This window comes from Physeter macrocephalus, chromosome 11 (genome assembly GCF_002837175.3).
Source record: "Physeter macrocephalus isolate SW-GA chromosome 11, ASM283717v5, whole genome shotgun sequence".
NCBI classification, from domain to species: Eukaryota; Metazoa; Chordata; class Mammalia; order Artiodactyla; family Physeteridae; genus Physeter; species Physeter macrocephalus.
In genome coordinates, this window is record NC_041224.1 from 82,151,348 (window position 1) to 82,163,437 (window position 12,090).

Genomic DNA, 12,090 nt, shown 5'->3' on the forward strand with positions numbered 1-12,090 from the left:
TCTCTCTCTCTCTCTCTCTCTCTCTCTCTCTCTCTCTACCCTGTGCTTGCCATTTCCTGCTTCCTAAGTGCTTATCCCTCCAAGCCCAGTGTGGCTTTTTTACCAGCTCCTCCTACTTTTCTCCCCACCTCCCTATCCACTCTGAAGACCTATTTCTTGGTGTTTGTTGTGCTTGAGGTCTTGCATTAGGGAAACACAAAGTGAACCCCCCAAATACAGATTTTTTTCCCCTCAATACAAGTAAGAACTTCCTCCTGCCTTGCCCCAAAGTTACTGTGAGGAAATTCCTCAACATTCAGAGAACAAGCTCTAAAAACCTAGGCTCAACTCTGAGCCTCAGAATTGCAAAACCAGGGCTTCCCTGGTGGCGCAGTGTTTGAGAGTCCGCCTGCCGATGCAGGGGACATGGGTTCGTGCCCCGGTCCGGGAGGATCCCACATGCCGCGGAGCGACTGGGCCCGTGAGCCATGGCCGCTGAAGCTGCGCGTCCGGAGCCTGTGCTCCGCAACGGGAGAGGCCACAACAGTGAGAAGCCCGTGTACAGCCAAAAAAAAAAAAAAAAAAAAAAAAAAAGCTCTGATAGAATTGCAAAACCAAATTGGATTTAGAAGAGAAGGATCAAGAAATCAGTAACAAATTGTAAGACACTATTGACTCAGAAGGCATTTTACCGGAAAGTGAGATGAAGGTTCTTGAGAGATGGAAGAGTCGCTGTCCCAGCAAGGTTTACAGAAAACATGTTGTCTGTGGAGATTTCAGTAAGGTTAATAAAAGGGAGGAAACATCAGACCCAGAACCAGAGGCCTAGGTTCAGGTCCTGGCCCTTTAGTAACTAATCATTCAGTCTCCCCCAGGCCTCAGTTTCCACACTGCAAATTGGAGATAAACGTGAAACTGGCCTCCATCAGGGTGAAGGGATTGGTTTTTAAACTGTGAAGAGCTCTGCAAAGATGAGCCTTTTTTTATCCTTCTAATCATTTGAACGTCTTTCTAGAACAACCCAACTTTCATCCCTCAGTGCAGGGCTGTGGCTCCCAACTGTGCCAGGGCATTATCTCATTTTGTTTTCAAGCCCCTTCCCGAAAATCTAAATTGTAATGAGGTCAGTGGTCAACTCTCTTGCATGGGGGTCAGGGCTGAATTGCACTGAACTGTGATCTGGGATGAGTGTTATTAACAGAAGCCTCTGGTGCATTGAGCATGGAGGTCAGCAAATATTTTGTATACATGTGTATCTTCCTGGACTTGGCAGTGTATTCCTGGGGAACTTTCCAGGAAAACAAGGAATGGAGTGATTTTTTTTTTTTTTTAATCTACTAAGCCCCTTTCTTACAGTTCCATTCCCACCAGCCTGGAAATTTGTAAGGGGTAAGGTGGAGAGAGTTAAGTTGAGTAACACCAAAACTTTCAACTGAGACTCACTTAGAGAATTAAAATTATTGTAACATAGCATGAAGAGCAATGCCTGGTATGTCCTAATTTGAGAAATATTTGGGTTAGCTGATTGCTGGGTAACTGAACGCTTACATTCACCCACCCACTCTTCCCTCTACCTGCAATTTCCACTGCCTTGGCTGGTTACTTTTTTTTTTTTTTTTTTTTTTAAACTCAACTCAAGTTTTCCTTTTCTGGGAAGCCTTCTCCAACCACCATCCTCCACTCCCATTCCCTCCAAATGGTCACAGAACAACTTGGACATACACCTCTAGACTCCTCTCCCACTGTACTAGAATCATTGGTTAAGCCGTGTTCCCTCCACCTCACGGCGAGATCCGTAAAAGCAAAGACTGTGCTTTCTTTCCTTATATTTCCACATCTCCGAACCCGAGGAAATTGAAATGAAGCTGCTAATTGGTGTCAAGGGCTCATTTGGAATCCATTCTCTCAGTGTTCCAGCATTGCAGGTGACAACTCTATCGATGGAGACATAACCCAAAACAAAGGTGGACGTTTTGCCTGGAAATTTTTTAAACTGAGGTCCAGAAATCAGTGGTGTCAAGGATACAGGTTAGAAAAAGTCTTCTTCTACCCACGCATGGCCTTAAACACCATGAGCATCAAAGGAAATGAATCTGGGGTCTCCCAAGGATTGGAACCTGCAAAGGAGATGGTTCGGTGATCCTGGCTTTCCCACTAACAGGGTGGTCTGGCTACGGCTGGGCCAGGCTAGCTCTAGACACTTGGCTTTCTCCTTCACCCCACTAATGATCTCTGACTCCTGAGAGAACTGCAGGATCCTCAGCGACGCAAGGGGACACCTGTCCTAACCCCCATCTGTAGCTTACCACTTCTGAAAACATTGGTTTGATTGCATTTCTGACACATGGGGAAAACCCCCTAAGCTTCTCATAGCCACGTGGTGCTCTCAGAATCCTCCCCACATTCCACCATGCATCTGCCACTGTTAGAAGTTGGGTCTGGTTGGGAGCCAAGAAATTCTCATGAATCCCGAACCAGAAGACTTTTTTGCAACACATCTGTAAGTACAAACGTTCTTAGCTGTATGTTCGTACCTTGAATCCCAAGCCTTGGCAGATGAGGTCAATGGGACTGTGTCTTCCTGCAAAGCAGGAGAAGTCCATCCACCGACTGAAGAGGAGAGTCTCTTTTAAAATCACAGTACAGATTAACACAGCGGAGGAAAGTGACTCAATCTGCCTTGAGTCTGAGAATGTAGCTGGATGGCTCCCCTGAAGAATGGCTGCACTGGGTTTAATTCAGCCTTGCAAATAACTTTTCAGCTACTTGTCCAGGGCACTGTGGGGTGCTGAAAAAAGAATTAAAAATTATCTCACAGAACACTAGATAAAGGACTTGAAGAAGCCAATTACAAAAGAAGAGGTGCAAATGGCTTAAAAACATACAAAAGTATGTGTTGCTTCATCCATAATTTTTAAAAAGCAAATTAAAATGACAATAAGGAAACATTTTATCCCCAATCAAATCACTACTGATGTTACAGAGTTAAACGAACAGTCTTGGAAAAAGGACAGTCAAGTAAATAAGCACATATTTCCACTGGATGAGGGAATGTGAAATGGCAGCCTTCTGGCAGATTACTTACAAATGTTGAGTCAAACCCTGCAAAATGTACCCATCCTTTCACTCAGCAGTTCCACTTCTAAGAATCTATTCTAAGGAATTATCAGTGCTTATCTTTGTGACATGTATACAAGGATCCATATTGCTGCATTGTTTAACTAGGAAAAATCTAGAAACAATGCAGTTGAACAATATGAATGTATGAATGTTACAAGAGGCACATATATAGAACATTATGGAATTCCATGAAGCTCTGAAAAACCATTCTAATAAGATTCAGCAAACATTTTCTATCAAGTGCCAGAGGGTAAATATTTTAGGCTTTGGGGGCCAAGAGGCAAAAATCAAGGATATTGCGTAGTACTCATAATAATGAGAGAAAACAAATTTCCACAAATTTTTTATTGACAAATTAAAAATGCATTAATGATTGAATATTTTTTTTTTGTAATACAGGCCAATGAGTGAGAATAATCTAATTCTTTTTGGACTAATAACATTTGCTGAATTGGGGTTCAAAGACAGTTTTCCTTATTATCAAACTGATTTCAAATATTCATCTGTAACAAGCACACTTAGTTTTTAGGCTGAAGATAAACAGACAGGAGGCCAAAACTGGCCATTGTCTGCATTTGCTGGCCCCTATACTATAAAGGAATGCTGGCTAACATGGAAGAATGTTCATGAACTATTGTTAAGCAGACTCTGAAACAGTAAGAGCAGTGTGTGGGATGGTCATCCCTGCTGTTCACCAGATATCTCTAGCTCTCTGTCTTTCCAGCCACTGGGTAGAACTGCATTTCTTGGCCCCCTGGGGATTGCATGGGACCACATGACTAATTCTAGCCAATGGGTCTCAAGTGGAAATAACACATGTCACTCCAAAGCCACAGACTGGGAGAAAATATATGCAGATCACATATCTGACTCCTATCCAGAATATATATATTTTTAACACTCTCAACACTCAAAAATAAGAAAATAAACAGTGCAACTTTTTTAATGAGCAAAAAATTTAAACCGACACTTCACTGAAGAAGACTTATGGATAGCAAATAAGCATATGAAAAGATAGCCAACATCATTAGCCATTAGGGAAATGCAAATTAAAACCACAGATACCATCTCTTACCTATTAGGATGGCTTAAATTAAATTTTTTAACATTTAAAACTGACAATACCAAGTATTGGGAAGTAAAAGAAGCCACGGGAATTCTCATACACTGTTGGTGGGAATGCAAAATGGTACAGTCATTTTGGAAAGGTTTCTTATAAATTTAAACATATTTACCATATGACCCAACAATCTTGCTCCCAGATATTTACCCAAGTGAAGTAAAAACCTATGTTCACAGAAAAACCTATACCTGAATGTTTATAGCAGCTTTATTTGTACTCACCAAAAACTAGAAACAACCCAAATGTCCTTTCCCTGGAGAATGGACCAGCAAAGTGTGGTACATCCATACAATAAACTACTTCTCAGCAATAAAAAGGAGTGGAACTCTTGAAAAATACAACAACATGGATGAATTTCAAATGTATTTTCTAAGTAAAAATAGATCCAAAAGTTTACATATTGTAGAACACCATTTATATTATACGGTGGAAAAGGCAAAATTATAGGGACAGAGAAATGGTTGCCAGGTGCTGGGTGTAGGGAGCAGGCACTGGCTACAAAGGGGCAACATGAAGGATATTTTGGGGTGCTGATAGAACTATTCTTGATCTTCATTGTCGTATTGGTTAAAATTCATAAAGCTATACACCAAAAAAGTGAATTATACTATATATAAATTTTAAAATAAAAAAATTTTAAAGTTATTGATGTCCATACAAAGGAAAAAAGAAAGAAAGAAACACAAGTACCACTGCCTGGACCACAGGGATGGGCAGCTCAGCCCTGCTCAGTCCAAAGAGCCAGCCTGGCTTCTGGCCCTTCTCTGGGTCCAGTGTGGGTATAAGTGGAGACAGAGACCCCGATGGGGAAGCTGACGGAGCGTTACCCTCTAGTGCTGGGCCTGTGGGCAAAGGGAAGCCTGAAGTCACTGGAGCTGTCCCATGGGCACCTTCAGTGAAGACCTAGAAAGGCATCTCCCAGCACCTGACTCGTTGCCCTCTGCTTAGTCTAATCAAGTAGTTTCCTGTCTGCAAGCAGAGGTTCTACCACAACCACCTGAGTTTTCGACTTCTCTTCTATTAGACCCAAAGCCTCTTGAACAGAAACAAGGGGAAGTCAGAGGCAGCAGCCTAAATGATCACATGAAAAGATGCTCAACATCACTAGCCATTAGGTAAATGGAAAACGAAACCACAATGAGATACCACTTCATACCCATTAGGATGGCAATAATCAAAAAGATGGACAATAACAAGTATTAAAGAGAATGTGGGAACTTTGGTACCCTCATTCACTGCCGTTGAGAATATAAAATGGTATGGCCACTTTGGAAAAAAGTTTGGCAGTACCTCAAAAACTTAAACATAGAGTTACCATATGACACAGCAATCCCATCCTTAGGTATATAACCAAGAGAATTGAAACCATATGTTCACACAAGAATTTGTTCACGAATGTTCATAGCAGCATTCTTCGCAATAGCCAAAAAGAGAAAACAACATAAATGTCCATCAACTGATGAACAGATAAACAAAATGTGGTGTATATATAAATATATATATATATCCATCTGAAGGAATATAATTTGGCAATGAAAAGAGAATGAAGTATTGACACATGATACAACATGGATGAACCTTAAAAATATTCTAACTGAAAGATGTCGGACACAAAAGGTCACATCCTGTGTCATTCATTTATATGAAATGTCCAGAGTAGAAAAACCAATAGGAACAGAAGGATTTGTTGTTGGCAGGAGCTGGAGGTGGGGGAATGGAGAGTGACTGCTAATGGGGACGGGGTTACTTTTCGGGGTGATGAAAATATTCTGGAATTAGATGGTAATGATGTTTACACCATCTTGGGAATACACTAAAACCAATGAATTGTAGCCATTAAAAGGGTAATTTTATGGTATATGAATTCTATCTCAATTAACAAGAAAGAAAGAGAGAGAGAGAGGGGGCGGGGAAGGAAGGAAGGAAAGAAGAATCGGCAGCCTGGGTTGAAGGCCTAGCTGAACCCAAGCAGAGTGTAAAGGGGGGACAGCAGGTACTGCAGAGGTAGGTGCTCCTGCCAGTCTGACCCTTTGGAACAGTGATCTTCCTCCTGAGCCTATTCTGCCAAGTCCACATCGTTCTGCAGATTAAATGAGACGAAGTGCAATGCTTGACCCCAATGTTGGCTGCTGACTTCTGTCAGTGTGACTTTTGCTCTGCCCCTTGACATAGGATGCCAGGGACGATATACAAGACATGGTGATCAGGAGAGGTTTGATTATTGCCTTCCATTCCTGGAGGGTTGGGAGAAAAAAGAAAAAAAAAACCATTGCAAATCTCTGCATTGCACTTTCTTGCTTTAACAGTGATGGAGGCACTACCAGGGAACTTGCTATTTTGGCCCCTTTCCTTAAGCCTGTCAGTATCCTAGGATGGGAACCCTAGTTGAGGATGGAAGATAAAAAAAATCAACCAGTGTCTCATGAGCACCTGGGTGGCCAAACATCTCACCACAGTCTGTGGAGTGCACCCAGGCACTCTCCACCCCCCCATAGCCCCACCTTCATAGACCCAACAGGTTCAAAGAGTGAAAGCTCAATTCTGCACAGAACCAGACCCTCAGCTCCCTGGGAAAGGGCATGGGTCTCACTCACCCAAGTTCCCAGTGAGCTTGGCAGCAAGCACATGTTTGGGTCACATGTGGTAAAGAATGCATGGATGGATGGATGGATGGATGGATCTTACTGCATGCACTGCCACTGCCAGGACAAAAGCAAATGATCAAAATCAGTGGATGAAACACAGCACACAAAGGAGGTACAAGTGGAGGGCTTAGGGGCCACTCAGACTCAAGATCAAATCCTACTCTGGTGCACACTGGCTAAGTGGGACTAGACAAGAGATTTAATCTCTCTCTGCTCAGTTTCTTCATTAGTACAATAGGGGAGTTTGTGATACCTCCCTCATAGGGTTGCCGTGGGGATTAAACGAGGCAATTCATGAAAAGCACTTAGGACAATGCCAGGAACAAAGCAAGTATCAACGAATGATAGCTATCATTATCATTATCATAATCATTATCACTATTCAGCGATATCAAAAGAACACAACAGCCAAAGCTGAAGCAGTGAAACGTGGACACTGCCTGCCTGAAAGCCATGAGCTCTGCCAACAGGTTTAATGAGAGGGGTCAAAATAGCAAGTTCCCTGGCAGTGTCTCCATCACTGTTATAACAAAAAAATGCAATGCAGAGATTAGTAATGGTCTTTTTTTTCCTCCCAAACTTCCAGGAATGGAAAGCAATAATCAAACATCTCCTGATCACCAAGTCTTATATATCGTCCCTGGCATCCTATATGTGTTGTTGCTATTTGTGCTGTTTGCATGTTTCTCCATCACTCTGGCTGGGCAAATCTGATCTCCTCATCAGCAGCTGGGAAACAACCAGCTGTGATCTCAAATCTTTGGAAGGTCAGCTCGAGAGGCAGCATCCTCCTAGCAACAGTTGCCAGGGAAGATTATGAGGGTGGACTCAACTCCCAGTGGAGATGAAGACATGGAGGGTTATATAATTGGCATTTGTTTGAAGGGGGCAGGTGGGGGAGACTTGCCCCTATGAAGGGCATATTCAGTCTCTTCGGTTACTGTGCTATTCATTCTTTTTGTTAGGAGTTCTGGCTGACCTTTTTGTTTTATTTGATGTCATTTCATTTTCCTAAATTATTAGAACTGAAGAGTACCCAGTCCAAAGAGTGCTAATCCTATTAAACCCAAGATCCTATTTTTATAGCACATATATTGCAATATCCCCTTTGCTAGTCTTAAAGGAATTACAGATGTATAGCCTACCTAAGTACTTAACTTTAAAAATAAATATAATGCCCTATACCCTCAACAATGAGAAATAAAGCAATTTATAATAAAATAAGATGAATTTCAACATTCAAGTATTTGTGAACAGATAGAAGACAATGTATAAATCAGAAGCTTATATCTAGTTTTGATATATTATCCACGTTTTTTCTTTCTAGCTGACATTTTGAAATAAGAGCTAAATAAATACATTAACAATAAGTATAGAATCACAAGAGCTCAGTGCCTACAAGTGCAGAGTTAGAGCAGTATTGGTACCTCAGACACTAGGAATGATGCTGTCATCAGTGGCATGATTTTTCATAATGGTGAACAACTCTTTGCAGAGCTACAAACAAGAGAAAGTACATGATTTCTTCCATTTGCATGTTATTTGCCTTTCTAGAAAATTCAGCATAACCATGAAACAATAGCTTGAATGTATATGTAAAACAGAGCTGAGTTCAAGGCCCAGGTGATTACAAACAAGTTTTTTACCTAGGTGAAGAAGAAAAAAGTTGATGGGACATGACTCAGGATGCCTTGTGCAGTGCAGGATACCGTCACTCTCTGGTCTCCACCCGCCAAATGCCAGTAGAACCCAGCCCCATCCTTGTGACAATCAGAAATGTTCCCACAAATTTTCAGAATGTTCCCTAGAAGCACCAGTGATGTAGTCCAATCCCCCTCATTATAAAGGGGGATAAACTGAGGTTCGGAGAAAAAAAGTGACTTGTTCAAGGGAAAGCCAAGATGAAATTCAGGCCCTGCTAACTCTCAGGTCAGGGATTAGGACAATTAGCTGAAATTGTGGGAATCTCCCTCACTCTTCAGACGTGTAAACAACAAGCTATGAGATATGCTGGAATTATTCATGGTTCTATTTATCTCCTCTTCTGTCCATTTTCAAGATTAACCTTGATTTCTGATTGCCTGTAATTTCTTGTCCTGTACTAAGTTGTGAGCAATTTCGAAGCTCTGCTTTTGGCACAAAAGCATTATTCTTTGGAGAAAAGTGTCATTTCTCCACCTGGTGCTTATTTCACTTGGGCTGGATCAACAGTAGAGTCTATCAACACTCAGCCAATGGAAGATGATAGAATAAAGACCACGCAGTTGGCCACAGTGAAGAGTTTTATTTCACTTTACATGTAAAGAAAAGATGTGATACCATGATATGGTGCGTATTATATATTTGGCTTTCATCCCTAATCCCTGGACAGAGCTCCTAAAACCCTTAGAATTTCTGAGTGATAGGGGAAAGAGAGGCATCTTTTGTTGCTCATAATAAGCCCCTCTCAACCACACCTGAGTTCACGCTAATGGGGTGACCCCTGGAGGATGGGGCCTGGTTGCCAGGGGAACCAACCACAAGATTAGAGGGTTAGAACTTTCAGCCCCACCCCTGACCTCCTAGGAGAGGAGAGGGGCTGGAGGTTGGGTTAATCACTAATGGCCAATGATTCAATCAATCATGCCTACATAATGAAGCCTCCATAAAAAATAAAAATTTTAAAAAAATTTTTAGAAAAACCCCTAACCTAAGGATTTTGGAGTCTAGACTGCTGAACACATGGAGGTGCTGAGAGAGTGGTACACCTGGAGAGGGCATGGAAGCCTGTACTCTTCCCCTATACCTCGCCCTGTGCATCTCTTCCATCTAGCTGTTCCTGAGTTGTATCCTTTCATAATAAACTGGGAATCTAGTAAGTAAACTGCTTTCCTGAGTTCTGTGAACAACTTATAGAACCTGAGGAGGGGGTCTTGGGAACTTCTAACTTGTAGCCAAGGTGGACAAAAGGAAATAGTCGTTTTTGCATTTAAAAGGCATTACCATGTTTTAAGAATAAGAGTTTTATTTACCATGTTTTAAGAATAAGAGTTTTATTATCTGATTTACTTTTTTAAAAGTTATTGAAATCATACAGTAATATGATCATTATTATTAAGAGAGCCTGACACATGTTCAAAGGCAACGTCCAGGATGTTAAGGAGCTAGAATCTAGACACCGAGGGGGGAAGAGAAGGCTGAGTTGCTGTTGTCAAGGAGAGGAGGTGGGAGAGAACGGTGGGCTCAGACTCAAAAGTGCCCAAGAGACATCCACGTGGAAACACCGAGCAGGTCTCTAGCAATGTGGTCTCAGCTTTGCAGTAAAGGGGCTGGGCTGGGGGCCCAGATCTTGGGGTCATAACCAAAGAAAGGAGAGTTGACACCACAAGATTAAATTAAATCACCCTCCAAAATATGTGTTGAGTAAGAAAACAAAGAAACAGGTTAAGGATAGAACCTTCAGGAAAGCCCATGTTTGAGGCATAGATAGAAACAGTATGCCAAGAAAAGATGATGAGAAAGAACAAACTGGAAAAAAACAAAGATAGTGATGTCAAAAAAAAAAGAAAAGAAAAAGATAGCCACCAAAAACAAGGTCTTGGGCTAAGTGCTCTACAGCACACACCAACCTGTTTAATCCTCACTACACTAACGATGAGGTATTATTATGATCCCCAATTTACACTTGAGGAGACCACAGCAAAGAAAAGGTAAGTCATGTGCCCCATAATGCACAGCTAGTAAGTAAGAGGCTTAACTAGAATTTGAAACCAAGTAGTCTGAATGCAAACACTGTACATTGACTTCCAGCTAAATAAAAGAAAACTAAGGATTTAAACTTGTGCTTTGGATCTAGATTTATAACAAAATCCTATAAATAAATAAACAAACAAATAAACAAATCTAAAAAGCAAGGTTTCAGCTCACAAAGTTGAGTTGGGAGCTCTGACACCTGCTCCCAGAGAGCCCTTCAGGCAAGGGGCAAAGTCGAGGACCAGGACAGGCTCTGCCATTCTTCATCACCACGCTTCTTACACTCACACAGTCCTCAGCAGAAGCATGAAGATGGAAAATTTCTCATTATGGATTACACTGTCTCCTCAATAAAGCAAAAATTACTCCCCAAAACAGATCTTCCCAGACAAATGAGTAAATGGATGAACAAAGAAAACATGTGCCCAGACTATTATGTAGAGCAAATGAATTCACTTTTAAAATGTGGAAAGCAAAATTGATTGTACCACAGACACTGATACAATTTCTCGCTGCTATCCTTATCAGTCAGGTCATCCACGTGAAACAGCAGTGCCTACACCCTTAGGAAGAGTTTTCTGGTAAGCGGCAAGAGATGAACTCCAATCCCACCTCACAAAAGAAAATGAAGCCTGGACTAATTTGGTTCAAGCCATCCTGCATGAGTGGTCCAAGCCATCCCACAAGAATTGTTTCCCACCATACTGAATGAAACTATCCTTAGAGAAAAGAGATGAAATCCATTGCTTGTCCTCGACTTTGTGGGATACTTGGCTTTCCCGGTCTCCTCCAGTAGAGGAAAAGACAGGTGATGCTCAAAATCAAAATAACAATCACAGCCCTACAGATGTGGTGGTGATGGGGATTAAGCAAAGTGGACAGATTTGAGAGAAACTCTAAGACGTCAAATCAAAAAGACTTGCACATGCATAAAATGTGGGAAGTGAGAGAAAGGGGAGTGTTGAGGATGATATTTAGGTGTTCCCCCTATAAACTGGGGTCAGTCACTGATTTGGGAAACCTGGAAATTGACAGATTGAAGCAAGAGAGATCACAAGTGTGGTTTTGGACGTTCTGATCTTGAGGTGCCTTTGAGAGTTCTAAGAGGGGGTTGGCAATTGCTCAGAAGTTCTGTGGAGTTGACATACAAATAAATGACTGTGCCATTCTCATCTAAGTGGTACCAGACTTACATGACTTACCGACTTAAGACTTACAATTGGGGTGAATGAGACTTCCCAAGGATAAAGACAGAGGGGAGGAGAGGGCTTCCCTGGTGGCGCAGTGGTTGAGAGTCCACCTGCCGATGCAGTGGACACGGGTTCGTGCCCTGGTCCGGGAAGATCCCACATGCCGCGGAGCAGCTGGGCCCGTGAGCCATGGCCGCTGAGCCTGCGCGTCCGGACCTGCCTGCGCGTCTGGAACCTGTGCTCCGCAACGGGAGAGGCCACAACAGTGAGAGGCCCCCGTACCGCAAAAAAAAAAAAAAAA

General features: G+C 42.1%; 1 long non-coding RNA gene across 1 annotated transcript in view; it reads right to left on the bottom strand.

Annotated features, from left to right (window-relative positions):
* Window positions 1-713: 713 nt before the first annotated feature.
* The window catches only part of LOC114487126 (uncharacterized), a 23,780-nt gene continuing 12,403 nt past the window's right edge, over window positions 714-12,090 (bottom strand). Inside the window, exons 3-4 of the long non-coding RNA XR_003681859.1 lie at window positions 2,514-2,767; window positions 714-744 (exon numbers count right to left, since the gene is read on the bottom strand). This is a non-coding gene — a long non-coding RNA (uncharacterized lncRNA). The remainder of the gene's footprint in view (window positions 745-2,513; window positions 2,768-12,090) is intronic.